At 37.4% G+C, this 6954-nt stretch overlaps 1 long non-coding RNA gene across 1 annotated transcript; it reads right to left on the bottom strand.

The window, feature by feature from the left end:
* Positions 1–477: 477 nt before the first annotated feature.
* On the bottom strand, positions 478–3582 carry LOC146003173 (uncharacterized). Its single transcript, XR_014443795.1, has 3 exons — positions 3432–3582; positions 2713–2843; positions 478–582 (listed from the first exon to the last, which is right to left on the bottom strand). It is a non-coding gene; the product is annotated as an uncharacterized LOC146003173 (long non-coding RNA).
* Positions 3583–6954: the final 3372 nt, after the last annotated feature.

Raw genomic sequence — 6954 nt, 5'->3', positions numbered from 1 at the left:
AATTCCAAAAAAAAGTTAATTAAATTTAGTCTCAGGAGTTACTAGAAAATCCACATGCTAAGATAAAACTTTACAAAAAAAAAAAAATATCGTTGAGAAAGAGCCAAGCTAATCAGTTGCAACAATCAACTTCAAAATGCAAAGCTTGTGATTTGATGTGCAAGTTTGGAAAGGGTTAAGACTTCAATTTTGAACAGGTAATATTGTATATTCTCTAAAACTGGCAAAAATACTAGATTAACTAAAAAAAAGTTAGCCGTCTATAAAGCTGAAAATAAAAGGTCAAATACCAAATCTGTTGAAGATGCAGCATTTAAAAAGTCACAGTAGGTCAACAAATTCCAACATTTTTCATATACTAATTGTTGCATCCTGAACTGCTATTAAAAACAACAGCCAGAAATGTAAAATGTAAAAATTTCAACTTATTACCAAAATTAATGTCACAATCTTTCTATCATATCTGGTATGAGATACCTTGCCATAACACCATGCTGTTCCATCTTCAGGACATCCAAGTAGCTCCAGTGAAGAATTCTTCTTATCTTCATTGTCCATAGGTATGAGAAGAATTATGGACTGCTGAAGAAGTAAACACACTTGTTAAACAAGATTTTCAACAAATTAATGCATAGATGATAAAATATTCAATGATCTAAGATTCTGAAGAGATCAATTCTTTAAAACACATTGAAAATTTAATTGAAAACTGCCGGAATAAATATATGACAAGTAAGGTTCAAATGAAGTAATGTAATTTCAGAGCCTGAACCTAAATTACATCAGGAAAAAATGGTTAACCAATATGAATAAGCAAGAATTAAATGAAAACAGGAAATTAATACATTTGAATATTTCACAACAGTGTAAATGCTTAGCTCATAACACATCTAATATTCACATCCTATAAAAAAAATACTGATGTTATTTCATGATACTGAAAGAAAATTAAATTTGTTTACATATAATTGAGAGATTTATCATTTACTACTCGAAGTATTGAAATTACAAACACAAAAGTAATAGTGGACACTAAATGTGTTCAAACTAACAGTTGGGCTGAACAGTTCGTAGGCTAACATAGTAAAAATATTTTTGACAAAATTCAATTTTATTATTCAATATAGTTGCCTTTGAGGGCGATACAACGATTATAGCGGTCATACAATTTTTCGATGCCATTTTTATAGTACGATTTCTCTTTAGCCTCAAAATAGGCCTGTTTCGGCGATTACCTCTTCATCAGTGCTAAATTTCTTTCCAGCGAGCATTCTTTTAAGGTCTGCAAACAGGAAAAAGTCACTGGGGGCCAGATCTGGAGAATATGGTGGATGGGGAAGCAATTCGTAGTCTAATTCATATAATTTTGCCATTGTTTTCATTGATTTGTGACACGGTGCATTGTCTTGATGAAACAGCACTTTTTTCTTCTTCAAATGGGGCCGTTTTTTCGTGATTTCATCCTTTAAACGCTCCAACAACGCTATGTAATAATCGCTGTTGATGGTCTGGCCCTTTTTGAGGTAATCGATGAATATAATACCATGCGCATCCCAGAATACTGATGCCATAACCTTGCCAGCCGACTGTTGCGTCTTTCCACGCTTTGGATTCGGTTCATCACGTGCAGTCCACTCGGCTGACTGTCGATTGGACTCAGTGTAGTTATGGAGCCATGTTTCATCCATTGTAATATATAGACGGAAAAATTCGTGTTTATTACGGTTGAATATCGCTAAACATTGCTCCGAATCATCAAAATGTTGTTGCTTTTGATCGATTGTGAGCACATGCGGCACCCATAATGCACACAGCTTTTGCATGTTCAAATATTCATGCACAATATGTCCAACACGTTCCTTTGAAATTTTTTAAATCTCAGCTATCTCGATCAACTTCACTTTGCGATCATTTAAAATTATTTTGTGGACTTTTTTGATGTTTTCGTCGGTAACAGCCTCTTTGGGGCGTCCACTGCGTGCATCGTCTTCGATGCTCATTTTGCCTCGTTTAAATTTAGCAAACCACTTCTCAACAGCTGATTTTCCTGGTGCAGAGTCCGAATAATGTTTATCAAGCCAAGCCTTGGCTTCAACAGTATTTTTTTTTTTTGCCAAAAAGCAATGCTTTATTAACACACAAAATTCTTTATCCATTTTTTCACAATAACAAAAGCTGCTTCACTCACAATGCTATATCTCACGAACTAATTATCCGGCAGCTGTGAAATTTATACACGTATATTTTGAAGGTTAGTACTAAGTAAAAATCACATGGATTTAATTCTAGTAACGCCATCTATGAGTCAGCCTATGAACTTTTCAGCCCAACTGTTACTAACAAGAGTTTTGTATAAAATTTAGTTACACTCTCTGCGGAGCAAGGCCATGCATAATGGTAAAGGGGAGAAAGCAAGGGGGCAGAACAACACAATGCATGCTGCTGCAAACTGTTGTTAGCTGCATTCTGTTCTCTCATGTATTCATTGGTCAAGCTAAATTGAGTTACCACTTTCACACTGCTTTTCATTCGCTCACTTCCAAGACAGAGTATAATTTGAACGCAATGTAATTCAGTTTAATGAATAATATGTAGTTATAACAATATAGTCACAACCTCAATTGACTATTACCAGTCAAGGATGGGAAGTAAATCTACCTACACAAAGAACTTGTCAAGTGAACAGCAGGACTAACTCCTCAGAACGCTTACACTGGAAGATATGTTGATGAAACATCTCTACATGCACCACTAGAAGTTGTTCCATTGTCAGGAGATATGATGGTCCAGCGAATGGCATCTGGGGTTTGTGAAATTCTAAGTCACTGCTACATCTCCAATACCTGCAAAATGTTAAGTCTTCAATCAGTAATTCTATAAGATTGCTTCATCTTTTTTCCATAAATACAAGAATACACGTCCTACATGAATAAATATAAATTTCCCACCGATGTTTACCAAAATTAGAAAACTTGTCAAATTCATTCAACATTCAGATCTTTTAATCAAATGATTGTTAGTTTCATAATCACACAAAGCCAAGAAAACTTATACTTGAAGAAAAGTTATCTCCACATTCTAAATGAAGATGCACAGCCATCCCTTCAAAACATGTTAGACCAGCAATTCTTATGAAGACCTCCAATTGCTACTATCATGTGCCAATGCTCCATTACCTACAACTTTCTACTTTCTTCATGTTTATATGAATTCCTACTTTACATTTCTTTTCTGTGTCTTTACATATCACAAGAAGTGTAAATGAGAATTAGGACAAATGCAGACATCCACAACGTAGCCAAGAACTGAACCCCAACTCCTTGATGGTGTATTTTTGCAATTTTCAATTAACATTAAAGTCTCTTCCAGTATCCTAAATGCTGTGGTCACTACTACATACTGTAAATCGATAAATGACACGACCCTCATACCTAACATTTCTAGTCTCAAGCCACTTCCTCTAACAACTCCTGAGAAGTTGTAGATGTAATTTGAACTTCCATCCACTGACGTTTTCAGGGCCTGATGAAAACATCTGCAGATTGTTATCAATGGAATGGAAGCCATCACTAAAATTTCATTTCACCTGAAGTAAAGGGTCTTTCATTAAGAGTGATACTTTTTAAAATTTGAAAGAGAAATAAACCACTCAACGTATCAAAGTAAATTGTGCTTTATTTTGAAGCTTAGACATTGCAGTTATGTTCTGAACAAAATACCGTTCAAATGTCCACCACGGCTTTGAACACACCGACGCACACGATGGCTCCACTGATCCTGATTTCAGTGGAAAAATCATCTTCTCAGACGAGGCGCATTGTTGTCTTAGTGGATTCGTCAATAAGCAAAATTGTCATTATTGGAGCGAGAAGGACCCACAAGTGGTCCATGAGGTGCCATTCCATTTAGAAAAACTCACTGTGTGGTGCGGTTTATGGCGTGGCGGCGTCATTGGACCTTATTTCTCTTGAGATGATGAGAGAACCGTTACCGTCAATGGCAACCGCTACAGATCCATGTTACGCGAATTTCTGTGGCCAGAACTTGACACCATAGATATTGAAAACATGTGGTTCCAGCAGGATGGCGCTACGTGCCACACAGCTGATGCTACGCTCGATTTGCTGAGGGAGAAGTTTGGCGACCGGATCATCTCAAGACGTGGATGTGTGAATTGGCCGCCACGGTCGTGTGATTTAACACCCATGGATTTTTTTCTTTGGGGCTACATCAAAGCCCAAGTCTATGCTGACAAGCCACGAACTTTGGAACATTGGAGGCGAACATTCGTCAGGCTATCGCAGATATAACGCCACTAATGTTGGCCAGAGTGATTAACAATTGGAGCTTCGTGTGCGTTAGTGTGTTCAAAGCCGTGGTGGACATTTGAACGATATTTTGTTCAGAACATAACTGCAATGTCTAAGCTTCAAAATAAAGCACAATTTACTTTGATACGTTGAGTGGTTTATTTTTTAAAAAATTTTTAAAAAGTATCACTCTTAATGAAAGACCCTTTAAAAGAAGAATTGTATAATACATTTGTAATGTAATATGTATCCGAGCACAAAAAACAGCAATTAGCCTGTCAAATACAATTTTAGAAGTAAAACTGCAGAACAGTTATCTATTTTACACAGCTTTTCTAGTTCTTGGTTTAATCACGACAATGAAATGGAAGATGGAACACACACTGACCAGATTTCGAAATTACCAACCTACCATGGAACAGCAGAGCGTTGTATCTGCATCTAAGGTTTGTTAGATCTTCATAGTTTTTGTTTTAAAAGGTTATAAGTTCAATTTCTAACACAAAGATAATATTGGATACACTATAAAGCTGAGAAACATAAAATTAAAAAAAAATTGTAAGCATTTTATACAAGTTTAAAAAAAAATCAAATACTAAAGCACTACTAAAGATGAAGGTCAACAAATTTCATAATTTAGTAATTTCTAATATACTAGGGACGGGACCGATTAATCGGTACTCTATCGGTATCGGCCGATATAGGCATATCGGTAATATTACCGATTATTTTACCAATCCAATATATCGATAAATACAGCGTGTCCACGCTAGAGGGATCGAGAAATAAATGCTCGCTATTTAAAACCAGATAAGGAGATTGCTGTATTTTTCATATGACAGGAAAGGGAAACTCTCCGAGATTGTGCAACACTGTTTTCAGACAGCTACACGGTCGCGCATGCGCGTCAATAGCTTTTGTCTCGAAAGGAAGCCAGGCGCCATTCAGTAGTCGATCGCGCAGTGGAAAACATGTGGACACCGCAACAGAAAGTTCAGTGCGTGTTATGGCTAGCAGAAGAGAAGTCTGTTACTCGGGTTCAATGCCGTGTTCGTCGTACGTGGAATGTGGATCCACCTGGTCATAAAGCGATTCTCCAATGGGACAGAACACTCCGAGAAACAGGTTCTTTACTACCGCAAACCGGCAAACATGCGAAAGTGTCTGTGAATGAGGCAACAATCGAACGTGTGAGAACGGCATTTGCAAGGAGTCCAAGAAGTCTATCCGAAGAGCTAGTTCCGAACTTCAAATTCCTAGACAGACTATTCACAAGGTCTTACACAAGCGACTCCATTTGACTGCTTACAAGATCGAGCTTCATCACCACATAAAGCCAAATGATCGTCCGCTTAGGGCACATTTTGCAGCTGAAATGCTTCTGCGAATTGAAAATGACAACTCGTATCTGAACAAGATTGTTTTCTCGGATGAAGCAACCTTTCATTTATGCGGCAAAATCAATAGGCACAACTGCCGGATATGGGGTTCAGAGATTCCCCATGTTATTCACGAACATGAGAGACACACACCTAAAGTGAATGTCTGGTGTGGATTGACGAGGAACTCTGTCATTGGACCATTCTTCTTCTTAGAGGCTACAGTCACAGGACATGTGTATCTGGACATGTTGCAGAACTTCGCCATAGACCAATTTCCCCCAGGATCGATTTTCCAGCAAGATGGAGCACCGGCCCATTATCATCGACAGGTGCGTGACTTCTTGGATGAACGTTTCCCCAATATGTGGATAGGAAGAGAAGGACCCCTTGCCTGGCCACCCGATTTGTCCCCTTTGGAATTTTTTTCTGGGGATATGTTAAGGACGTTGTTTATCAAGGAGACAGAGGGGCAGCATCACAAATGCAGTAGCGCTTGTGACTCCCCAAATGCTAGAGAACACTTGGCGGGAAGTTGAATACCGTTTAGATGTGTGCAGAGCCAACAAAGGTGCACATATTGAGTTGCATTGAACATCTGAAACTCCGTGAGTTTTGTATCAAGTAAAAGTAAAAGTTTATGTTACCAATACATTCTGTTCACTAGAAATTATCACTTATTTCTCGATCCCTCTAGCGTGGACACCCTGTATTTGATAATTTAGTGCAAAATTCTGCCATTTTGTTGTAATTTTTATGGATAACTTCCATGCCCTACTTTCTAAAAAAGTAAGTGTCTAAATATGCAACTTCTCTTGCACTGCAGTCACCTTGAAACACACATTTATTAACAAGGTGAATGAACCTTTCAGGTTCTTCAAGAACCGTTTCTAATTTTGTATCGGATCGGTAGAATATCTGTAAATTTTATATCGGTACTTTATCGGTATCGGCCAAAATTTAATATCGGCCCATCCCTATAATATACATACAAATTGCTGAAGTTTTAACTTATCAAAACACAGCTCCAAATTCAAAGTTTAAAAACTTCAACTTATTACCAAAATAAAGTACCAAGTTCTATCAGATAATCATATTTGGTCTGCAATACCTTGCCCTAACACCATGCTCTTCTATCACCAGAACATACAAGTAGCTCCCCAGTGAAGAATTCTTATCTGCATTGCAAACATGTATGAGAAGAACATAAACTGCTGAAAAAAGTAAAAGCACTTGTTAAAAAAGATTCGGAATAAACACTTTAA

This window comes from Lepisma saccharinum, chromosome 19 (assembly GCF_977018435.1).
Source record: "Lepisma saccharinum chromosome 19, izLepSacc3.1, whole genome shotgun sequence".
NCBI classification, from domain to species: Eukaryota; Metazoa; Arthropoda; class Insecta; order Zygentoma; family Lepismatidae; genus Lepisma; species Lepisma saccharinum.
Note: the sequence above shows the minus strand (reverse complement) of the source record. Positions and strands in the feature narration are given on the sequence as shown.